At 37.0% G+C, this 15813-nt stretch overlaps 1 protein-coding gene across 2 annotated transcripts in view; it reads left to right on the top strand.

The window, feature by feature from the left end:
* The window catches only part of map2.L (microtubule associated protein 2 L homeolog), a 138916-nt gene that overhangs the window by 22403 nt on the left and 100700 nt on the right, over positions 1 to 15813 (top strand). For both annotated transcript variants that reach the window (XM_041577170.1, XM_041577171.1), the window contains exon 2: positions 3873 to 3917. The gene's annotated coding sequence lies outside the window, so the exon portion shown is untranslated. The remainder of the gene's footprint in view (positions 1 to 3872; positions 3918 to 15813) is intronic.

Below are 15813 nucleotides of genomic sequence, written 5' to 3'. Positions count from 1 at the left end.
CATGGACATTCATGGAAAGCACATTGGAAAAATTTGGGTTTGGGGAAAGGTTTAGACATAAGATAATGGCCCTATATGATAAACCATCTGCTAAATTAAAAATTAACGGAACCCTCTCCCAGACGGTTATGATACATAATGGCACTCGCCAAGGATGCCCACTTTCACCAACATTGTTCCTACTAGTGATGGAAATTTTATTGGCGCATATAAGAAACAATAGAGACATTGCAGGGCTACAGGTAAAGAGCAAGGAATATAAAAGTGCAGCATTTGCAGATGATCTTTTACTATTCATAACAAACCCTAGGGTAACATTACCAAACATAATTAATCTGTTGAACCGATTCGGGGAAGTATCAAACTTTAAAATCAACTTCTCCAAGTCAGAGATCTTGAATATAAACTTGGAGAAAGAGACAGCGAATCAGATCAAAGAAAATTTCCCATTTAAATGGTCAAACTCCTATATAAAATATTTAGGGATAAAATTGAGCGGGGATCTTGACAGAATGTACCAAGACAATTATGCCCCACTGCTAGCAAATCTCCAAGAAACAATCAATAAGTGGAAAAATATCAAGATCTCATGGCTTGGAAGAATCCAAGCCATTAAAATGATGGTAATGCCCAAAGCATTATTCGTGTTACAAACGTTACCAATAGTGTTACCCCAATCTTTTTTCAAATCAACTAGAAATCTTTTCACAAAATTTATATGGGGAGGGAAAAACCCAAGACTAAGTTTTAAGACCCTAACAAAAATTAAAGAAGAGGGAGGACAAGGAGTCCCCGACCCCTATCTATATTATATAGCCATCCATCTAGCTAGAATACTGAACTGGACTACTAAAAAAGAGAAAAAAGATTGGTGTAAATTAGAACAGGACTGGAGTAGTACACCTATAGAAAACCTATTATGGGATGATAAATGGAGGGCAAATAAGCGAATAATACAACACCCTTTAATCAACGCTTCTTTGAAAATTTGGCACAGCACTAAATTGAAGTTCCATATGACTAAATCCCCATATATACTACAACCATTATGCAATAACCCAAATTTCCCCCCGGGAATGGAAAGGGAGAAAAAAGAGAAAAAAGATGAAAGACCTACTAGAATGCAGGACATGATGAGAGAGGGAAAGTTGATCCCACTAGAGGAGATACAAAGAATATGGGGAAGACATCCTAGGGATATATGGGGATTCTATCAACTCAACCATTATATGAATCTGAATAAGAATAAGGATTGGGACAGAGCATCAACATGGTGGGAACAATTAATAGAAGAGGAACAAGATATAATCAAACCAGTATCAAAACTATATAATAGATTATTAAACAGTGAAGGAAACACAACGTGGCCGTTTTGCCGACAATGGGAGGAAGAACTGGGAAAAACTATCCCACATGAGGTTTGGAAAAAGATCTTTAAAAACGGCTTCAAAATAACAAAGGTTATGAAAAATAGAGAAGCGATATATAAAATGGTAACTAGATGGCATTACACACCCATTAAACTTAATAAAATGAATTCAGAGACATCAAAGATATGCTGGAGATGTAATCAACAGGAGGGCTCACATGTACATATATGGGTAACTTGCCCCATACTTAATGCTTTCTGGGACTATGTGCTAACATGTATTTATAAAATAACTGAGGTGAAAATTAAGAAGGAGGATTACGCATTAATTCTATTATATATAAACCTCGAAACCTATAAGCTACTAGAGGACCCACTCACCTTCCAGCTGATACAAGCGGCCAAATCTATAATTACTAAGACCTGGAAAGCGAAAGAGGCGCCTGCACTTATGAATTGGGTGAAAGCTGTTGAGGAGATAAGAGAAATGGAGGAAATTACAGCGATAAAATATAATGATAGTGCTATTTATTGGAAGATTTGGCAGCCTTGGATCAAATATAGACAATTGATGGGAGTAGAAGGTGGTAGATAAATCTTAGAGTAGATGATGGTAGATTCCCACCTACTAATTAAAAAAAAAAAAAAAAAAGATATGGAAAATGTGTAATAGTTTGCCAAGATTGGAATGTGAGGTGTAAAATTGCCCCCCCCCTAATACCCCTTTTTTTTCTTTTTCTCCTTCTTTTTTCTTTTTTTTATATTTTATGTTTGTACTGTTTGGAAAATGTTAAATAAAGAATTATAAAAAAAAAAAAAAAATTGCTGTTTTAGCCTATTGGGGACCTCTTAGAACCTATCTGGAGTCAATTGGTGGGTTTTGAAAAATTAAACTTTGTTTTAAAAAAAACTTCAAAATGAAACTTTTGATAAATTTCTGTTTTTTATTCGAATTTCGAAGGAATTAAAAAAAAACTCCCATTACTTCGAAATTCGACCCTTGATAAATCTGCTCCATAATATTTATTAAATATCTTCCAAAAACTCTTCCAAACAGTGCTATATTTATGTTTATATAAAAATATCATGCCTTCTGCAAAGGTTACATTACTTTCTACAGTGCAACATTGTAAACGCATACTTGACATTTTAATTTCCTGGTGTTAGTGGCTCTTAAATGGGAATATCAACCGAAACAAATTTCGCCTAATAAAAGAAACCATAATTGTAAGCAACTTTGCAATATACCTCCATTACAAATGTTCTATGGTTTTTACGTTGTTTGTATATGTATTGCTGTTGAAAGCAGTGTGTTTGTCCTTTTCTATTTTCTGCCCTGATGGCTCAGACTATTGATACAATGTAAGACAAGGCAGCTGATTAACAGACCTGTCTTTGCTGGGGAACTAAGATTTTTGCAACATTGTTTAAAAAGAAACTACCAGGAGTTAAGAAAATATTGCTTTCAATAGCGATTTTATTTACAAATAACTTTAAGGGGGGTTATTTACTGAAATACGAATTTATTTAATTTTTTAAGTTAAAAAAACTATAATCTATGATTTTACTTTATTTATTATTAAATTATTATATTTAATCAGTTTGGGTAAAAACTCGATAAAATTGAGTGAAAACCCAGAATTGTACAATTTTTTTCCGGGGTCTTTTCATGAATTGTTTGATTTTTTTCGGGCTTTTCCCCAAAAAGTCAGATTTTTTCTGCTTTTTGTCTGAAAAGCCCAAAAAGGTTGGATTTTCTAGCTGATTCCAGCGCAGATGACAGAAGCTTCCAAATAGGATAGGGGCCATTGCCATTGACTTATATACAACCTCGGCAGGTCTGAGATGCCGGATTTTCTGATTCTGACTTTTTCCATGCTCCGGGTATAATAAATCTGAAAAAATCCGAAAATTTGGATTTTATAGTAAAAAAAAAACTTGAATTTTTTTGAGTCTTTGGCATCGGGACTTTAATAAATAATAATAATTTTCAATAATGTATATTGGAAAGTTGCAATTTGACTTGCCATTTAAACTTACTACAAACTATACATTTTTGTGTGATGATTTTAAAAAACTATATCAGTGCTCAAGATGGAATAAAATCAGCAGTTGACCTTGCTGTAGTGTGTTAAAAATTGACCGGCATTAGATGAAGCAATATTTGCTCTTGATGAATAGTTTTTGAATTGAAATTAGATCTGTCAACTAAAATGGCATATATTCTACTCTAATATTTGCTATGTTAGAAATGTTCCACTTTTGTTTCTACTTTTTTGGCATTAGACATGGAACCCTAAAATAATTCTGGGTATAATTTGCATAAAAAAGCTTAAAGGATGAAATAGGGCACATTATGTAATACAACTAGGGACAGCAATAGACTTTCAATAGCTTCCTGTCTTACTCTCCAGAATAGGTTTAAGCCATGCAGAAATGTGATATATCTGTCATACTGTATCTCAGCTTTTGGAATAATTACAGTTTCATTTTCTGGTTTCAGAGGACTCCCCTGCTGGACTTTGTGCTGGAACCTCGTTGAGAATTGGTAAGCTCTTCATTATTTTGATCATTCAAGTTCATGAGGTTCACCATAGAAACCTTATTGCTCATTTACTATTGATATATTGCAAGCACTGGACCACTACTGCATGCTGTAGAGCCCTAGTGATCACGTGAAGTATACCCAAAGCCATTGCAAGCTGATGCAAGGTAGCCCTGTCCTTAAAAGCGGTGTTCACCTTTAAATTAACTTTTAGTATGATGTAGAGAGTGATATTCGGAGGCAATTTGATTTGAAATAAATAAATGTTAAAACAAATTTTGAAAAACTGTGAAAGCAGATAATGAGTACCAGGATCTGTTATTGGGATGTATCGTGTGCCTCTCAATTTTGGGTTCACTGATATAGATCAGAAACAGATAACTTGTCCATTATGATCATGACCCTATATGTATAAACGTCTTTTGTAGGTATTCTTTTCATCTACTCTACAGGCTATTCAATTTGTGTGATTAAAATAAATGAATGTGTGTGATACTCTGGTGGTCTAAATCCTAAATATAAATTTTTGTAAAGCTTGGTTCCCCGTTGATAAAAAATTGGCTAATCTGTTTGTCATATACATTTCTTTTGTGCCTTAAACCATTTCCACTTACGATACTTCCACTTTAGGACACAATCCTCCAAGGTCTTAACCTGCTGAAGCTGCATCCAGTTTCTGCTATATTTGTGTGCTGTCCAGTGGTGCCAGTTGGATTAATAATACTGACACCTTGATTCCCCTGTGAGCTTGTAAGAATGGAAAGGCTGTGGGAACTCTGGACTGGAACTGGTCAAAAATCATTTTTTTTTATGTTCAGGGTTTGCACTGTTTCTTTTGAGTGCAAAGCCAAAAGGAGTCACAAAGCCAACTTTTCTAACACCTGGGCCATAACAAGGTACAGTACAGGTTTAGTACATCTTTAAAGGCTTTTAAATTATAATTTCTGGAGCAACTCATGGGGATAGATACCTGAAAGTTATTAATTACACTGAGTTGAAAGTAATTAGCAGTTTAAACCAGGGCAGAACGATGCTTTGCTGTGTAAGGAGATTTATTAATAGCAGGACAAAAGATGTATGACTGTTACATAATAGATAGATTACATGTTAGAAAGTTTTTCCTATCCCAAAGGAACAGGGGGGACCTGTTATATAACATTCATAGCTGGTGCCTGATTCGATTTGGAAAGTGTAACAATTATACATCCAAACCCACACACCCTGGCCTTCTGGTTATTAAGTGCCCGGTGCTCAATGATGGAGGAATCAGGACCCTCCCAATCCTGAAAGGCAAGAGCATTTACTGGCACGCGTGGAAAGTACGAGCAAGGACAAGCCCTTACAAGTTTATTTGAGAAGATGCAACTTTTCAGGGTAACAACCCCTTTGTCAAGAATCATCCTTGTTTGTAAGTTGTATGTAAGTAGGATGTTTGTAACCTGGGAACTGTAATTAAAATCTAAAACATTTTTCTGTAATAATAAAACAGTATATTGTACATGATCCCAGCTAACATATAATTAATCCTTATTGGAGGCAGAACAATCATGTTGAGTTTATTAAAATGTAATGGTTTTTTAGCAGACTTAAGGTATGGCGCTCAAAATTACGGAAAGATCCTTTATCTGGAAAACCCCAGGTCCTGAGCATTCTGGATACCAGGTCCCATACCTGTATATATTAATGTAAAGAGGCGTGAAGAACATTGTTTTATTGTAAAAGACACCTTTTTAACCAAAGTTTACTATCACTATGGGCACTCGTATGCGTTTTTCTCATCGGTTTTTAAAAAAGCCAGTTTCAAGTTAAGGCTATGGCACTTCTACTAGCGCATTAACGTAGTGGTCGGCTTTTTTAAAAAACGCGTAAGTGTGTCCATAGCCTAACGGGAAGCAGCATGAGGTTAATTATAAACTGAAAGACATAAAAGGAGCCTAAATAGGTTTAACTGATAACTGATTGGTTACAGAATATTTGTAAAATGCTTGTAAAAATATAATTAGTGGGCTACAAAAATTGCATTCAGACTGCATTGAGTTTTACTTGCATTGCTATGTATGTTTAAATATATATTTATTTTTTCTCGGCAACCACCTTTAAAAATGCCTGTATAAACATAGCTTTGCACTTTTTTTTAAAAAAGCATGATTTGTTCAGACAAAGGGTGGAAAAAACACACTAAATGCTTATCTTCTGTCAGTTAAGGTTTTTTTGTTGCTATGCACTTTATTTCAAAGATTTGAGATTTTTGATGCGGAAAAGAGCAATAAAGCAATGCACCTCCCAAGCTGTAGACAGACAGGTTGGATGAGATTTATAAATAGAGTGCAGGAAGATAGATGCAGACAGGACTGTGCTGTTTATTCAAGCCCTGCCTTACTCTGGTCTGTAAATATACAACTTTGCAGATGTGTGTTGGAAAATTGCCATCTGTAATGATTAAAAGGAAATTGATTTTTTTAGTGCTGCAGTTGTTGTTAAATTACAACTCCCGGCATTCTCTTCCTGATCTGCTGGAAGTTCTGTTTCAGGCATATCAGGCATATTCAGTCACAATTCCAATCCTCAGGTTCTGTCATTGACTAGACATTAAATGACCATTAAATGAATACAGTGTTGTTTAGATGCATTCCCCACTACAGTATTTGTGATCAACAGACTTTGTGTGTGACTGCATTCTTCCTCTTATAGATCATGACCACGTGGTGGTCTGGGTCACTCAGTTGGCACTATGTGATGGATTTTGCTCCACGTGGGAGCTGGATGCATCAAAATCTATGTCTGCTAATTTTATCTGAAGATGATTGGCTGCATTGCTAATTATCACAGTTCAGAACTGATGTGCTCCATGTCCAGTGCTTGTTTCATGACAAACTGAGCCATCTATCTATAACTATGGAACAGCGCAGATGCATTGCCCCATCCTTAAAATAAGCTCCTAACAGTTTATGATAATACCCTGCGCATCATCAACTCTTTCCTTTTCTCCTCTTAATCCATTTCACCATAATCCTTTAGCAGGGTCGGACTGGGGGGCCCAGGGCCCCCCTCTGGGTCCCCTGACAAGTTCCCCCACCGAGCTGTCCCCTGCAGAAATGTACATACTCTTTGTATTTGCCACGACTTGCCAAAAAAGGGAGGTTGCAGCAGGAAGTCTAAGGAGCGGGTCTGGCCCGGGGTTTTTTCCTGGTGCCCCGCTGGCCCAGTAAGACCCCGTCCTTTAACCAACACTGATCCTGCCTCTTACCCTCTTCTCCCTGTTAGGATTTTTTAGGGCTCATCATAATACCCTGCCTAACACTGGCCAGAACTGGCCTCACCACTTATCCTATTCCATTATTCTATTAGAATAAACTTATCATTGCTCACCATAATGCCATGACCAACAGTGTTCCTCTCTCTTTATACCCCATTGCAATGAGCTTCCATAAAATTATTATTATTCTTTGTTATAAACCACTAATTTATTTTACAACTCTTTACAGAGATGATACTGTGTGTCAGTGTCTGCTCTAATTGATGTTACAATTAAAGGTCCCTTTTGCATTCACATACATTATGGAAATTTTTATCAGAAGCCAGTTAACTCTCCTCTATGTTTTTAGAGTATGGCAGAAAACAGAAGTACCCAAAAGATATAATCATGGGGAGAATGTACATTGATTTTTTGCTACTTAAGTTCTCTGTTCTATCCAGTACTATATATACACCGATACTTTAATCTACCTTGTTTCCTTCTCTTCCCACTCACAGCATCTCATCTTCATGTGTGCGTCTTGTTGTCCTAATCTTCACATGTTTATACTCTGGACCACAGTTTGCACCATGTCACATTATTTCTTTATACCATCTCGTTTATTTTTTGCTTCATTTAATCTACTTATATATTTGTGTCCCATCTTCACTGAAGTCTTTTTTCTGCCCTTCTCATGTTCCCCACTCACACCCAGACAAGGACCAGGAATCTCTTTTTGTTTCAAATTTAATTGAATCACAAAGTGTCCATGTTAGCAGCATTTTGTGCTAGATGTGCTCTTCTGCTATTGCGTTGTTACTGTTATACAGAGCATAGAAAATGATGTAAGGATTGCTGAGTAAGTGTGCCTGCTGGCTGCTCAAAGATAAATACCAGGCTGCTTTTAAAGTACTGAGTCCTAGGGGGTTAGTGAGTTCTAGAGTGATGCAAAATAAAGTACACAGAGAACATATTCTGTACTTAAAAATCCTTTAATTTCTTTTTTGCTTCCTATGTTGTTGATGTAACTGTTTTTTAAAAATATTTTTTTTACAAAAGCCTAGGTCCTTACTGTAAAAGAAAAAAAAGCTGCAAACTCTTATGTTAATTGCAATTATACCAGTTCTTGAGCAACTTGGCATCAAGGTCCTCAAAGAGGCTAAATATTGTCGCCTCAATATTCAGGGGCTAAGTGAACAATGTGGACCCTGATCGCTATGTGGGTTTTTATCCCACTCTGGTGAGTCTTTTAATAAATAAATAGTTTCATTTGATGTTATGGAAACATTGATGTGTAAATTGCATGTTTTCCGAAACTTTTTTTCTCATCAGCAGTCTCTGTAAACAAATACTACTTCAACAGTTTAACTTGAGTTTTAGGTGTCATATATAGTAGGACAAGATTTCCCATCTTTTCATACTATGGCGGCTAATCCTTTGTTGATAGCAAGTGCAATTTCTTGCTGCCTGCATTGTCCACATCCATCAAGTTCAAACGTTTAAGTCTATTTTAACCTGCCTAACTGCCTAACTGCTAGTTGATTCAAAGGTAGGCAAAAAAAATCCATTTGAAGCCTCTCCAATTTGCCTCAGAGGGGAAAAAAATCTTCATGACTCCAACATGGCAATGTGATGAGTCCCTGGATCAACCTGTACTATGAGCTATCTTCCAAAACCCCATATTTACTCATTTGCTAAAAAGCCATCCAACCCCTTCTTAAAGCTATCTAATGTATCAGCCTGTACCAATGATTCAGGGAGAGAATTCCACATCTTCACAGCTCTCACTGTAAAAAATCCCTTCTGAATATTTAGCTGGAACCTCCTTTCTTCTAATCAGAATGGGTGCCCTCATGCAAGTTGGAATGACTTACTGGTAAATAAAGCATTAGAGTATGTTAGTGTATGATCCTCTTACAGTATACTGTATATTTATACATAGTTATCGTATCCCCCTTAAGTGCCTTTTCTCCAGTGTGAACAACCCCAACTTGGCCAGTCTTTCCTCATAGCTGCAGCTTAGTTTCCCTTCTCTGGACCCTCTCTAACAAATAATGTCCTGTTTGAGCTCTGGAGACCAAAACTGCACAGCATATTCTAGATGGGGCCTTACCAGCACTCTGTACAATGGAAGAAAAATCCCCATCTCCAGTGAATCTATGCCCCTTTTAATACAGCTCAAGACCTTATTTGCCCTTGAAGCTACTGACTGCCATTGCTTGCTACAGCCAAGTTTATTATCTACAAGTCCTTTTCCATTATGGCTTTGCCTAGTGCAGTCCCATTAAGGGTATAAGTAACTTGCATATTTTTACATCCCAGGTGCATGACTTTACATTTATCAACATTGAATCTCATTTGCCACTTAGCTGCCCAGATTGCCAGTTTGTCAAGATCCTGTTGCAATGATGCCACATCCTGGATGGAATTAATTGTGCTGGATAGTTTTGTGTCATCTGCAAACACTGATACAGAAACCGTCCCCTAAGTCATTAATGAACCAGTTAAATAAAAGTGGACCCAATACCAAGCCCTGAGGGATCCCACTAAGAACCTTACTCCAAATAGAGAATGTACCATTAACAACACCCTCTTTACCCGATCCTGTAGCCAGTTTCCTATCCATGTGCAAACAACTTCATTAAGTTCAACAGACTTTAGTTTAGAAAGCAGTCGTTTGTGGGGCACTGTATTAAATGCTTTGGCCAAATCCAAATAGATCACATCTACAGCTCCCCTGTCCCTCATCATAAAAATCAAATTTGTCTGAAATGACCTATCCTTCGTAAAGCCATGCTGATTACTGCTTATAATGCCATTCACTAGGACAAAAATTTTAATGTGATTCCTTAACAAGCCATCACTGATATATTTAGCTGAGCCAACAGTGCAGCTATGAGGTGGGTTTGGGAACTCATGCATTCAAAATGCCCTTCAACTACCAATCAATTCTAGTATTTTCAAAAAAATCCCTTTGTTCCTTACAGCCCTTACTATGGGGGCTGCAGCTTAGCACAATAGAACCTCATACTGAGCATCACTTTGCTAGTGTGATGGATTGTCTCTATGTCATTTTCTATATTGTTCAAAGTTTGGTAGGTCCACAGCTGCCTTTTGGGTGTTTGAACTGTCCAACAGCAACTAGTCCCTACACTAAGAGAATATCAAGAAAGACTAATTAAATTGCCCGATATTCGAAGTCGAAGGATTTAATTTCGAGGGTCGAATATCGAGGGTTAATTAACCCTCGATATTCGACCAATAGTAAATGTGACCCTAGTTGATCTGATTTGTAATTCAAGAAATGCGGCAGTGGACCAAAAAGATGCAAACTGTACAAGTGTCAATTCATATGTATAGCTAAGTTTGATTGTTCCATTCATTCTGGTCAACAGGATTGTCTGTGAAAACCTACCACTGTCCTCAGGGCCGCCATTAGAAATCACAGGGCCCTGTACAACAAAATTTTTGGTGCCCCCTGGGCCCCGCCCACACTGGCGCCCAAGCCCCACCCAGATCCCGCCCACTCCACATCACAGTTAAAAGACCACACAGACATCAGTGCTAAAAAAGTAACTCACCCACACACACAAGTCATAAAAAGCTATTGATGGTCAGGGCCCCCTTATAAGTTAAAAAAGAAAAACATTGGTGCCAGGGCCCCCCATAAAAGTTTTTTTTAAAAGCATTGGTGCCAGGGCCCCCCTTACAAATAAAAAAAAATTGGGGCCCCAAAGAATTTTTATAAAAAAACATTGGTACCAGGGCCCCCCTTAAAAGTTAAAAAAAATTGTGGCCCCAAATTTTTTTTTAAAAAAAAACATTGGTGGCAGGGGCCTATAGAATATTAAAATAATACATTGGTGGCCAGGGGATTAAAAAAAACACACAATAATTGAACCCGTGCCTTCAGGATTTCAACTATACTCCCCAGTGTTATAGTCAGCCTTAGTTTTCAGGAGCCTGTATACAAGCAGTTCCCAACCTTCTTTACCTGTGAGCAACATTAATATGTAAAAGGAATAACGTAAGCATGAAAAATGTTCTTGGGGGTGCCAAATAAGTGCTGTGGTTGGCTATTTGGTAGCCCCTATGTGGCTGCTTGTCACCTACAGGAGGCTCTGTTTGGCAGTACATCTGGTTTTTATGCAACTAAAGCTTTTCCCCAAACCAGGAATTGAAAAATAAGGACCTGCTTTGAGGCCACTAAGAGCAGCATCCTAGGGGTTAGTGAGCACCATGTTCACAAGCCACTGTTCTAGACTGTTTCTATAGTTTGCCCGCATCTAGAAACCCATAGCAAACAGATATGTGTTTAATTTTTTTTCCCTGGCTCCTTGGGTTTGGCACTTTCCCAAGTAGACATTACAAGCCAAAGTATCAACAGCAAACATAGAAACACAGATATTGTTATTTGTGTAATGATCATCTACCTCTATGTTGTGTATCATCTAGTTCTGCCAAGCAATTTCAGCTTTAAAGCATGTGTAAACTTCAACTGTACTATATCTTTATATATGTTACCTAATCTTTGCTCCTGATGGGAAAAGAAATAGCCCATGAACAGCAGACAAACATAAAAATTCTGTAAAAAAACAGGCGCACATGGTATTCATGACCATGCTTTGAAGGAAACCTACGATTTCATATGGTTTCCTTAAAGCTGAATTATTTCCTTATGTGCTACGAAACAGTACACTGCCTTGATTGTCTTTACCATAACATTGCCAAATATAGATTATAAAACAGAATTTAGACCTTTTAAAATGACAGAGCTCATTGAAAACAGAATGTTACTGCTGCTCAAACATTTTATTAGTGGACTCATATTCTGAGTGGGAGACTCTTAATCCCAAATGATCGCTTACAAGAAATAGAAACACATATTGATCATTTTTAGAGTAACCCAAGCTACTCTCCTTGCAAACAGTTAGAGTCAATATGTCCAACAGCAATAAAGACTATGGTCTTGCTCATTCCTAACATAGCAAATGTAAACTCAGTACTGTGTAAAAATGATTATAAGACAGATGTGGCTGTACTCAGGGTTGCAATGATATTTAAATGTTTAAAAATTGCAGAAAATATCACCAGAACAAATTCACTCATTCATGACCATTGATATTCATGATCATAATACGATCAAACTCATGATTGATCATTGATACATTCTAGTATCCAAAGGTTTACCATTTGCATAAAAAGTATTCAGTGCATGCATATGAAAACAATGGGGTCTACCAAGTAAAGAAAATGTTTTCTTGTAGCTGTGGTAAATTTAAAATACATGTTGACTGTGGATGGGTAGTTGTTAGACTGCCATTGATGACTGTGTGTTACAATTGACAATAGGTGAACGCTATCATTTATTTATAGACTCACTTCACTGTAGAACTTCTTGTCAAGCTTAGTGTCAGCATAAATACTATCATTATCTTTCCCTATAGCATACAAAAAATTCACCTTAAACATTTTCTTTTGTGTTTTTATGAATTATAAACGTTTTGATCTGAGTCTCTCTCCAGTTTGAACTGTTAATGGTTGTGTGGTTGCTAGGGTCTCATAGTCTAGTAACCAGGCAACTATCAATAATTCAAAGTGAAAGGTCTGTGCCTCTACAGTAAGAAAAGCAACAAGAAAAAAACAATATTTTCAAAGAATATAAAAGACCTAGAAAATCCAGATAACATTTAAAGGACAAGGAACCCCAAATAAAAAGGTGTGGTTATCCTTACCGCCACCACAGAAACAATTTGATTGACTCTCCCTCCCAGTACATGGGATCATGTGCAGTGCTCCATGCCTAAGGCTTGTGGAACTGCCTATTTGATGGATTTGGCTTCAGAATAATACATTGGCTACTCACATGATGGGACAAGGCAGAAATAAATGTAATCTAAATGGTTGCACATATTATGGGGCAGATTTATCAAGGGTCGAATTGAAAATTCTAATTTTAAATTTCTAATTTCGAGTTTAATGTTAGTGTACTTCGACTAGGAATAGTCCAAATTTGAAAAAAAGTTAAATTTGAATATCTAAATTTATCATGTACTGTCTCTTTAAAAATTCGACTTCGACTAGTCGCCATCTAAAACCTGCCAAATTGCTGTTTTAGCCTATGGGGGACCTCCTAGAACCAATTTGGAGTCATTTGGTGGACTTCGAAAAAATCCAAGTTTCTTTGGGGGAAAATTTTGATTTGAACGATCGAATACAGCCTATTCACCCAAAGTTAAAAAACATGTTTTTTTCCCCATAAATTTCGGTTGGTCATTTTTCATTAGAATTTCTAGTTGATGGGAGTTTAAAATAACTCCCATCAACTCAAAATTCGACCCTTGATAAATCTGCCCCTATATGTGTATGGGGATATATATTAGGAGTTCTAAAGGTCCAAAAATATAATGTTTCATTAGCATGCCCTTTCTTTTCTACCCTCCTCATATGAAAAATATGTATGCCATTGTATGGTATAATATATTATTATGTTATTTAGTCTAAAAAAAATGTAAAGGTTAAAGGAGAAGGAAAGCTCCAAGACAGTTTATTGTCAACAGATTAGCCACAATAGTGCAAGCTAGAATGCTATATTTATTCTGCAGAATGCTTTACCATACCTGAGTTACCAGCTCTAGACACTGTCTCTGTTTGTTTAGGATAGAAGCTGCCATATAAGCTTGGTGTGACATCACTTCCTGCCTGAGTCTCTCCCTGCTCCCTAACAGCTCTGAGCTCAGATTACAGCAGGGATGGGAGGAGGGAGGGGGAGAGGAGCAAACTGAGCATGCTCAAGCCCTAGCCCTGGAGGTTTATGCTGAAAACAGGAAGTCTGATACAGAAGCCCATGTGTACACAATAGAAGGAAAGAAATGTGATGTTTCTTTTGACAGAGGACTCAGAGCAGCATAACTTTGAGGGTTTACTGGTGTATTTATGTAGACCTTTCTGATAAAGCTTACTTAATTTTAGCCTTTCCTTCTCCAAAAAATATCAAACATACATACAAGACTGAAGAAAAATTAAAATAATGTTTGTAAGGCATAGGGTAAATTTCTCCTACAGGAGCCAAAACCATGGTCCTTAGAGTTAGGGAATACATAAAGGGAGGGAATATATGTGGGTATATAAGTAGGTTCCAGGTAATTATTATTTACCCCTTACAGGTCTCTAACCATAGAATAAAGTCCACACTGCAGTGACTCGTTGGTTAGCCCCCTTTCACCATTAGCCACAGACAGGTAGTTTCTTATTGGATTACTGCTGGGCTATATTGTTCCTCCATTATGTGTGCAAGAAATAGAAAAGGTCAGTCTAGTAATGATGGATCATTTACATAACAGTAGAACCTGATGAAAAAAAGTAAACAGGCCATTAGAAGCAATGCTACTCAGGAAGGCGTGGAAATGCCTGGAAGAAAGGTGAGGCTCACTAATAGAGCGTTACCGCTTCATGTCATCTAAGCATCTGTATTGTTGCTTTAATCCCTTCTTACCTTGTAAATATTTCACAGACCCAACAAGCATCACATATAGAACAGTCTAGGTGGTTGAGATGAAAAACCTGTATGCCTTTCAAGCAGGGGCCTATTTATGTTAATGTTGTGCAAATATAATGTGTTTTGTGTGTGTGTGTAGACACTTTCACCAGATTTTGTTAATCGATATTCAAAATTCTTTGTGGTGAATGGGACTGAGCATAACACAGAACTAATGTTGAGAAGCAGACATTTCTTATATGAACCTCCTTTCTATAGATTTGGTTAAAGCTCTGTATTTTTCTGTTACTCTAGAGTAAATGAAAAAAAATATGAATTTGTAAAACCTATTACATTGTTCTCTTCTATTTTATGCTTGATTGCATATTTTCATTTAAGCCAATTGTGTCTGCACTCTACAAAAACTAAAACAAAAGAACTGTTGTCTGGTGATGTTTTGTTATAGGAATTTTAATGTTTTTACCCACAGGCTCATATTGACCTTAGGTTCAGTGGATGTTCTGGTTTTTGGATAATAACGCCTTACTGTAGCCTCATCATTATTTTTTATTAGCAAACACTGTGTAAATGTACAAAACATTAGCATAGAGAGTATATTTAACATGGTGTAACAGACCTGGAGTTCTGTTACAATGATATTGCCAACAGGGAACTGAAAAATATCCTTCTTAAAGGTAATAAAAAATAGCTAATTATTCATTTTAAACAGGCAGATGGGATGATTATGGGGTTACCGTGCCTTATGTACAGACCCTAGAGAAATGGAATCGTGCTTTTCCGCCCCCAAGGCACAGTTCTGTTTATAGCTTTGCTCTTAGGGCAATTAATTGTATTTATGTAACATGGTGATATTGCTGCTTTCTTTTAAAAAGATGTTGTTTTCTGTTCAGTTTGCCCGGAGTGATTGAAATTCTCTACCCCCCCTTCCCTTCCCCCCTCTTTTTCCCGAGGAGCTTTTAGGTTTTCAGATGCGCTCCGTTAAGGCATAGTAACCGTTTCTATAGCAACTGACATGGAGGTAATTTGGATGACGGCAAGTTAAGCTCTGTTTACTCTTTCCATGCCAAGGATGCTTCATCACTATTATCTGATTGCAGAAACAGGATTTTGTGCTGGCTAATGCAACACACACTCACACTGTACAGAGAGAATATAAATCATTCACA

The sequence above is a fragment of the Xenopus laevis genome, chromosome 9_10L (genome assembly GCF_017654675.1).
Source record: "Xenopus laevis strain J_2021 chromosome 9_10L, Xenopus_laevis_v10.1, whole genome shotgun sequence".
Classification (NCBI taxonomy): Eukaryota; Metazoa; Chordata; class Amphibia; order Anura; family Pipidae; genus Xenopus; species Xenopus laevis.
This window is presented reverse-complemented; position numbering and strand designations above follow the sequence as displayed.